Source organism: Chiloscyllium plagiosum, chromosome 9 (assembly GCF_004010195.1).
Source record: "Chiloscyllium plagiosum isolate BGI_BamShark_2017 chromosome 9, ASM401019v2, whole genome shotgun sequence".
NCBI lineage: Eukaryota > Metazoa > Chordata > Chondrichthyes > Orectolobiformes > Hemiscylliidae > Chiloscyllium > Chiloscyllium plagiosum.
In genome coordinates this window covers 90,518,949-90,527,044 of record NC_057718.1, presented here as the reverse complement: position 1 = coordinate 90,527,044, position 8,096 = coordinate 90,518,949, and the positions used below count along the sequence as shown (strand labels likewise).

Here is an 8,096-nt window from a genome sequence, read left to right as displayed (position 1 = left end):
GGTGGTGAGGGAGCGGCGGTGAAGGAGGCCCAGGACCTGCATGTCCTTAGCAGAGTGGGAGGGGGAGTTGAAATGTTTGGGCCACAGGGCAGTGGGGTTTATTGGTGCGGGTGTCCCGGAGATGTTCCCTAAAGCGCTCTGCTAGGAGGCGCCCAGTCTCCCCAATGTAGAGGAGACCGCATCGGGAGCAATGGATACAATAAATGATGTATGTGTAGGTAAAACTTTGATGGATGTGAAAGGCTCCTTTAGGGCCTTGGATGGTGGTGAGGGAAGAGGTGTGGGTGCAGGTTTTGCAATTCCTGCGGTGGCAGGGGAAGGTGCCAGGATGGGAGGGTGGGTTGTAGAGGGTGTGGACCTGACCAGGTAGTCACGGAGGGAACGGTCTTTGCGGAAAGCGGAAAGGGGTGGGGAGGGAAATATATCCCTGGTGATGGGGTCCGTTTGGAGGTGGTGGAAATGTTGGTGGATGATGCGGTTTATGCAAAGGTTGGTAGGGTGGAAGGGGAGCACCAGGGGGTTCTGTCCTTGTTACGGTTGGAGGGATGGGGTTTGAGGGCGGAGGTGCGGGATGTGGATGAGATGCATTGGAGGGCATCTTCAACTACATGTTTAGCCCATATCCCTCGAAACTTTCCTATTCATGTACCTGCCCAAATATTTCTTAAACGTTGTAACTGTATCTGTATCTATCACTTCCTCTGGCAGTTCATTCTATTCTGGGTGAAAAAGTTGCTCCTCAGGTCGCTTTTAACTCTTTTCCCTCTCACCTTAAAACAATGCCCTCCAGTTTTGAATTCCCCTCCTCTTGTCTATTCTCCTGATCTATGCCCTCATGATTTTACAAAGCTTTGTAAGGTCAACCATCAACCTCCTACACTCTAGGGAAGGTTGTCCAAGGCTATCCAGCCTCTCCTCATAACTCAAACCCGGTAACATCCTTGTAAATCTTTTCTGCACCATTTCCAACTTAATAATATTCTTCCTACAGAAGGGCAAACAGAACTGCATGCAGTATTCCAAAACTGGCCTCACCGATGTCCTGTACAGGCACAACATGACACTCCAACTTCTGTACTCAATGCTCTGACCAATGAAGACGTGCTAAATGCCTTCTTCACCACCCTATCTACTTGTGATACCATTTTCAAGGAACCCTTTGGTCTCTCTGTTCGAAAATATACCCCACGGCCCTACCATTAGCTGTAATTCTTGCCCTGGTTTGCCTTAGCAAAATGCAACACCTCACCTTTTATTTAAATTAAACTGCATCTGCCAGTCCTCAGTCCATTTGGCCCATCTGATCATGATCCTGTTGTACTCTTAGAGAACTTTCCTCGCTGTCCACTTTACCACCAATTTTGGTGTCATCCGCAAACTTACTAACCACGCCTTTTATATTTTCACCCAAATCATTTACCGTATGCAAACAACAGTGGACCCTGTACCAAAACCTGTGGCACAATGCTGCTCACAGGTCTCCAGTCCAAAAAAAACGACCTTCAACCACCACCTTCTGTCTCCTTCTGTCAGGCCAATTTTGTATTCAATTGGCTAGCTCCCCCTGGATTCCATGTGAACTCCCTTTACTGGGAAACAAATAGGGAATAATTCAGCCAAGTACAGTGGTCTCAATTTATCAAGTTGAGTAATCATCTGAGAAATGGAGAAGTAGATGGGGAGCAGTAGGATAGACAGCAACCCCAACTAACCACAGGCAACTGTGGTTAAATTACTATTACATGTAGCTACGTAGAGACCATTAAATCTCAAATGACATCCCATCTACCCCCAAACAATTAAGATGCTTCAAATTACACTGCCATTTGCTTCCCAGAATTGAATAAAGTATATTCTGGTTGTCGATAAGTTGTTACATTTGCACAGCAAGTTGACCCATTTGCAAATTGACATTCAACACATAGTTAAATGCTTTTTTCAAGTTTAAGCCTTTTTCAAAAGTTACTGCACCCTTTGCTTTGACATCTCCCCACAGCTCCAGTTTTAATCCGTACTGCGCATTCAATCAGAGCTAATCACTTAGTCTGCTCGCTTTCTACTGTATTCTATGATGCTATCACAGTTGGGGATTCAAACGTCCTTGCAAAATGAGCTAACGTTACAGCACACATGCTTAGCATGTTCATATTAAATTCCTCTCCCGGCTGCATCAACAGAGGCACTGACCAGCTGCAGAATAACATCCTAGTAATTGTTTCCAGGTTTGTGTCTCAAAGTGTTTCGGTGCAAATTTATTTTTGTACAAACATTCAGGCAGGCTAGAGCCTTACAAAAACATACTTTGCACGACTGCTTCAAAAAGAAAGGGAATGTACAGGAAGTGTAACTGTAAGTGAGGCAAGTGCACAACAGTATCCAAGGCTAAAGAGCTGTACGTTCTCATTGTAAAGTAGATTAAACAGGTACAGCCCATTGTACCTGCACTGTCACTCAATAAGGCCAGGGCACAGCTATGAGCCAACTCCACTTCCTGTATTCCTGAATGTGCATTGAAGAATTCAATTGAAAGGATATCCATTCTCAAAGAACATTTTTCTAAATATCACCTTCTGCATGTAAGTTTGCTCATGGAGCTGGAAGGTTTGTTTTCAGACTAGGTACTAGGTAACATCATCAGTGAGCCTCTGGTGAAGCACTGGCATTATGGCCCGCTTTCTATTTACGTGTTTCGGTTTCCTTGGGTTGGTGATGTCAATTCCTGTGGTGATGCCATTTCCGGCGTTGGTGATGTCATTTCCTGTTCTTTTTCTCAGACCTTCTGCATTTAAGTGCCCTCGGGCACTGAGGGGGTGAGCACGCACTTGTCTTGAAGGACCTACGAGCCGCTTTGAATCCAAAGACTGAAGCCAAGCTTAAAACGGGTTTGGCTCATTCCACTTATCCACCCCTATTTCTCGCTCATGCTCAACAATACTTTTTGGCATAAAGAGCTATGGAGAGACAGCGGTAATAGAACACTGAGAAAGTGTTATAGCCTTAATGGGTTGCACATTGTAAATCAAGTATTCCCGGGGTTATACTAAATGTTAACATGGTCTTTTAAAAGGTGCACACAGTACCCTGATTTATTGGACTTCCACACCAAGTTTCTGAATTGGTTTAAGTAATTAAGATTATAAATACATATACATTAAGTAAACACATATAAACCACTGGGATGTAACCCTGTTAACTAAAACTCTAATCCCTCCATAAACTTCCCCTTTACACACACAAACACACATGAAAATAAGTGCAAGGAAAATAAATTACTGGCAGAAGTAGGGAAAAGCTGAAAAGTCAGTTCAGGAGCCTTTGCTTCCTGATTCCAATGTTGAGTCGATCCTTCCTTAGCTAGCCAGGTCCTTGCTGATCAGTTGTCTCTCTCTGTAGAAGCTTCCACCAATTTGTAACTGACTCACTTGGAAAATGGCTTCAATTTATTAATTCAAAAGTCTGTTGAAAAGGTAACTAATTTTCTTCAAATGGGTTGCTTTTACTGCAGAGAACAGACAGCTACTGCCTGGTAGAACGACAGTACACCCTTCTGTGTTTTTCGCTCTGTCAGTCTGGGTCTCTGTAACTGGTTTCCAGTTCCAACTCGCCCAGTTAGCTGAGGACCAACCAGCTTCACTTGTAACAGCTCCTCGGCTCCTGGTCGTCTACAACATTGCAGGAACCCACAGCCACAGAAACACTGAGCTCGCAACAGGTATCAAATCCCTTTCTGGAAAATGTTGCAGCCATCCCTGTTTTTAATAACAATTCATTCCTTTTGCAGTCCATCGTTTTTATAGGCACATAAATATAAGGACAGGATCCTTATGTGCAGAAAGGTGCTCAAGCGAAGCTCAATGCAAGCCGGAAGAACAATGTTTCATTTTCTGCTTGGGAACCCTGCAGCCTTAGGAACCTAATAGTGAGTTCAACAATTTCAGGGCTTAAGCACCTTTCCCCATGCTTTCCCCCACCCTCACACACCCCTGGCCTTGTCACCACCATAGGCTGCTACCAGACACTACCTATTGTCAGCTACTGAAGTCCCATTAGCAGCTAGTCCTTCTCCTAGGCCTGGTCTTTACCCACTCCTTTGTCTGTCCAACTGTTTTTCTCTCTCTTCGGGCTCTATTTCCACCTATCAACTACTCTGCCCTCCCACCCACTCCCCCTTCTGTATAAAAATGATCCTTTACCTAGCTACCACCATTACTGAAGAAGGGTCATTGGACCCGAAACATTAACTTAGATTTCCCTCCATGGACCTTCTGAGATTTGCCAGCAAGGTCTGCATTTGTTTCAGATTTGAGATATAGGGAGAGGCTGAATATACTGGGGGCTATTTTGCCTGGAGTGTTGGAGGCTGAGGGGTGACCTTATAGAGGTTTATAAAATCATGAGAGACATGGATAGGATAAATAGACAAAGTCTTTTCCCTGGGGTGGGGTGCCCAGAACTAGAGGGCATAGGTTCAGGGTGAGAGGGGAAAGATATAAAAGGAACCTAAGGGGCAGCTTTTTCACACAGAGGCTGGTGCGTGTATGGAATGAGCTGCCAGAGGAAGTGGTGGAGGCTGGTACAATTACAACATTTAAAAGGCATCTGGATGGGTATATTTGGAAGGGAAGCCCAGAGGGTCCAATCCAGTCTGGTTCCTAAAGGGGGTCCCAGAGGGTCCAATACAGTCTGGTTCCTAAAGAAGTCCCAGAGGGTCCAGTCCAGTCTGGTTCCTAAAGGGGGTTCCAGAGGGTCCAGTCCAGTCTGGTTCCTAAGGGGGTCCCAGAGGGTCCAATACAGTCTGGTTCCTAAAGGGGTCCCAGAGGGTCCAGTCCAGTCTGGTTCCTAAAGGGGTCCCAGAGGGTCCAGTCCAGTCTGGTTCCTAAAGGGGTCCCAGAGGGTCCAGTCCAGTCTGGTTCCTAAGGGGGTCCCAGAGGGTCCAGTCCAGTCTGGTTCCTAAGGGGGTCCCAGAGGGTCCAATACAGTCTGGTTCCTAAAGGGGTCCCAGAGGGTCCAGTCCAGTCTGGTTCCTAAGGGAGTCCCAGAGGGTCCAGTCCAGTCTGGTTCCTAAGGGAGTCCCAGAGGGTCCAGTCCAATCTGGTTCCTAAAGGGGGTCCCAGAGGGTCCAGTCCAGTCTGGTTCCTAAAGGGGTCGCAGAGGGTCCAGTCCAGTCTGGTTCCTAAGGGAGTCCTAGAAGGTCCAATCCGGTGTGGCTGCAAAGGGGGTCTCAGAAGTTTCAGTCCACTGCGGTTCCTAAGGGAGTCCCAGAGGGTCCAGTCTGGACAGATGCATTTGAAGGTGTTGCATTTTATTTGCTTTGACCAATCAGAGTCAACCTACCTTTGGCAGTTGTCTGTTAGTCATCATCTAAACGGTGCATTCTCCATGATGATGCCTCTACCAGAGTCCACTTGCCAACCTAGCATGCCAATATAAAAATGCTGTTCTGTTATACACTGGCATTTTTGCAAATTGTCCTCATGAGTGTAAGACAGAAAGTTTCACACTACGGTGTCTTTTATTCAGCAACAGTCAGGCTCAAGATATTAACCTCCAAAAGGACAGCAACCCCCAGTGAATGCTCCCTTGCAGTTAATTGCAGGGATCAGGGTGTTGTGGCTGCTGGAAATGCCTTGTTTTGTTTAGAAATTGCATTCTACTGACTCATCACTGAAATGCATGGAACGGGGACAATTTACTATGTTTACCTGATGGATAGTTCACTAAGTTCAGCAGAGCAAGTTTGAATTTGCAGATTTCATTGCATTTCTATTTCGAAACAGTGTGGCAAGTGTGAATTACAGCCAAACAACTTCCCTGGCACTGAGAATCAACCATCAAGAAGGACAAGGGCAGCAGATACATGGGAACACCACCATCTGCAAGTTCCTCTCTAAGTCGCTCACCAGCCTGACTTGGAAAGATATCACCGTTCCCTTCGCTGTCGCTGGGTCAAAATCCAGGAATTCACTCCCTCAGGGGCCATAGCAGTTCAAGAAGGCAGCTCACCACCAACTTCTCAAGGGCAACCAGGCATTAAATGTTGGCCCAGCATCCAGTTCCCATGAAAGAATAACGTTCTAAAAAGATTAACAAATGTGGAGTCTCTTTTTCTTGATTTTAGTTTTTCAAAAGGGTTTGCAAATCAATAAAAATGATTGCATGTTAAGGTTCTTTCTCTCTCTTCTGCTCCCCTTCCCACAATCCAATATATTTTTCCCGAAGGTATTTTTCTTTCAGTCTATGATTGAATATTAAATTTATTGCTCTGACTTGCACGTCCTCATTCAGGATCTCTGCTGCTGGGTTAAGGATTCTTCAACCAGTTTGGTTAAAGAGATACACAATTGCTTGCTCCGTGATGCAGTTCTCATATCCTTGAGAACAGAAAAGGCTTTTTTTTTTTGGCTCTTTCATTTGCAGAGACTTTCCAATAATGTGCCAAAGAGTCCTTGCTATCCTACTGGTGATAAAAATGCACTTTGTGGCATTAAACTAACTGAGTAAAATCTGGTTTAAAGGTGAGGGATTATCAACACTAACGAGGCTGTACTTGCTTACAAACAATCACTGCAATTCTTAGAACTTCCAAAGTTGTGGGCAGTTCCTGTCTGCTCTTCCTGTACAATTGTATGACCACGGGACATTACTTGGCCAAGAATGTCGACTACTGTGAAACAGTAATTGAGCTTCCAAAAAGTAATTCACTGTGTGAGGCACCATGAGATATTTCAATGAGATTGACTACCACTGATGTGAAAACTTCATTCGTAATTCTCTGACCGCAGTCCCATAGGAAGTCAATTCCAATAATAATTTAAAGACTGCTTCAAAACTTTCACCACACAAATAATATATTGGACAAGCCTTGGTAACGTATGATTCACCACCCGTTCAGAATATCCTAGCAACATATGGGATATTCACACAAATGTCATTAGCAATGAAAACTGCACCATGTTCTCTTTGGAAGATATATTATTTAGATAATTACAATCGTCAGATTATGGTAGATATTCTGAGACTTAAGATCCCACATTTGTTTTAAAGTGCCCTCTCATTTACAATGTGCAATTGGCTCGATGCGTTTGTTGCAAAGAGAAATCTTAACTTTCTATTTTCTCTTTGTTGGTAGTGCAGAAACTGGAACAAATTCGAGCTTGGCGTTTAGCACACCCCTTCTGGGGTTACTGGCAAAAATGAAAGCAAGATCAAACAAAAGCCTGAACTCAGATCAACAAAATGCATCTGCGAACTTCTGATTAAGGCATCCCTGAATCTTTTCACGATATTATTGCCAATCTAATTATAATGCTGAAAAATGTGTTGCTGGAAAAGCGCGGCAGTCAGGCAGCGTCCAAGGAGAAGGAAAATCGACGTTTCGGGCATAAGCCCTTCTTCAGGAACCTGAAGAAGGGCTTATGCCCGAAACGTCGATTCTCCCGCTCCTCGGATGCTGCCTGATCTGCTGGGCTTTTCCAGCATCACATTTTTCAGCTCTGATCTCCAGCATCTGCAGTCCTCACTTTCTCCTAATCTAATTATAATGCTGAAAGAGAGATATAACCAAGTCACCACTTACTGTGAAATAAGTTCAAGATTTAGCTCAGCTAGTTTAGAGGCGATAATGACTAAAACTGCTTGATTAGGTTATCAAATGGGGCGGCACAGTGGCTCAGTGGTTAGCACTGCTGCCTCACAGCGCCAGGGACCCAGGTTCAATCCCCACCCTCAGGTGACTGTCTGTGCGGAGTTTGCACTTTCTCCCTGTATCTGTGTGGGTTTCCTCCCACAATCCAAAGATGTACAGATCAGGTGAATTGGCCATGCTAAATTGCCCATAGTGTTCAGGGACGTGTACGTTAGGCACATTAGTCAGGGTTAAATGTAGAGTATTAGGGTGGGGGAATGGTCTGGGTGGGTCACTCTTCGGAGACTTGTTGGGCCGAAGGGCCTGTTTCCCCATTAGGGAATCTAATTTAATTGCCATGGTTTAGCAATAGACTGAGAAGTGAAGGTATGTAACTTATTAACATCCCAAGTAACTAGGTATTTATGTCAGTAATTCTGATCATGTTACTGATTTTTATAAGTTACATCAC

At 44.8% G+C, this 8,096-nt stretch overlaps 1 protein-coding gene across 1 annotated transcript in view; it reads right to left on the bottom strand.

Annotated features, from left to right (window-relative positions):
- slc24a3 (solute carrier family 24 member 3) overlaps positions 1-5,354 on the bottom strand; it is a 355,668-nt gene extending 350,314 nt beyond the window's left edge. Inside the window, exon 1 of the mRNA XM_043696519.1 lies at positions 5,335-5,354. The gene's annotated coding sequence lies outside the window, so the exon portion shown is untranslated. The remainder of the gene's footprint in view (positions 1-5,334) is intronic.
- Positions 5,355-8,096: the final 2,742 nt, after the last annotated feature.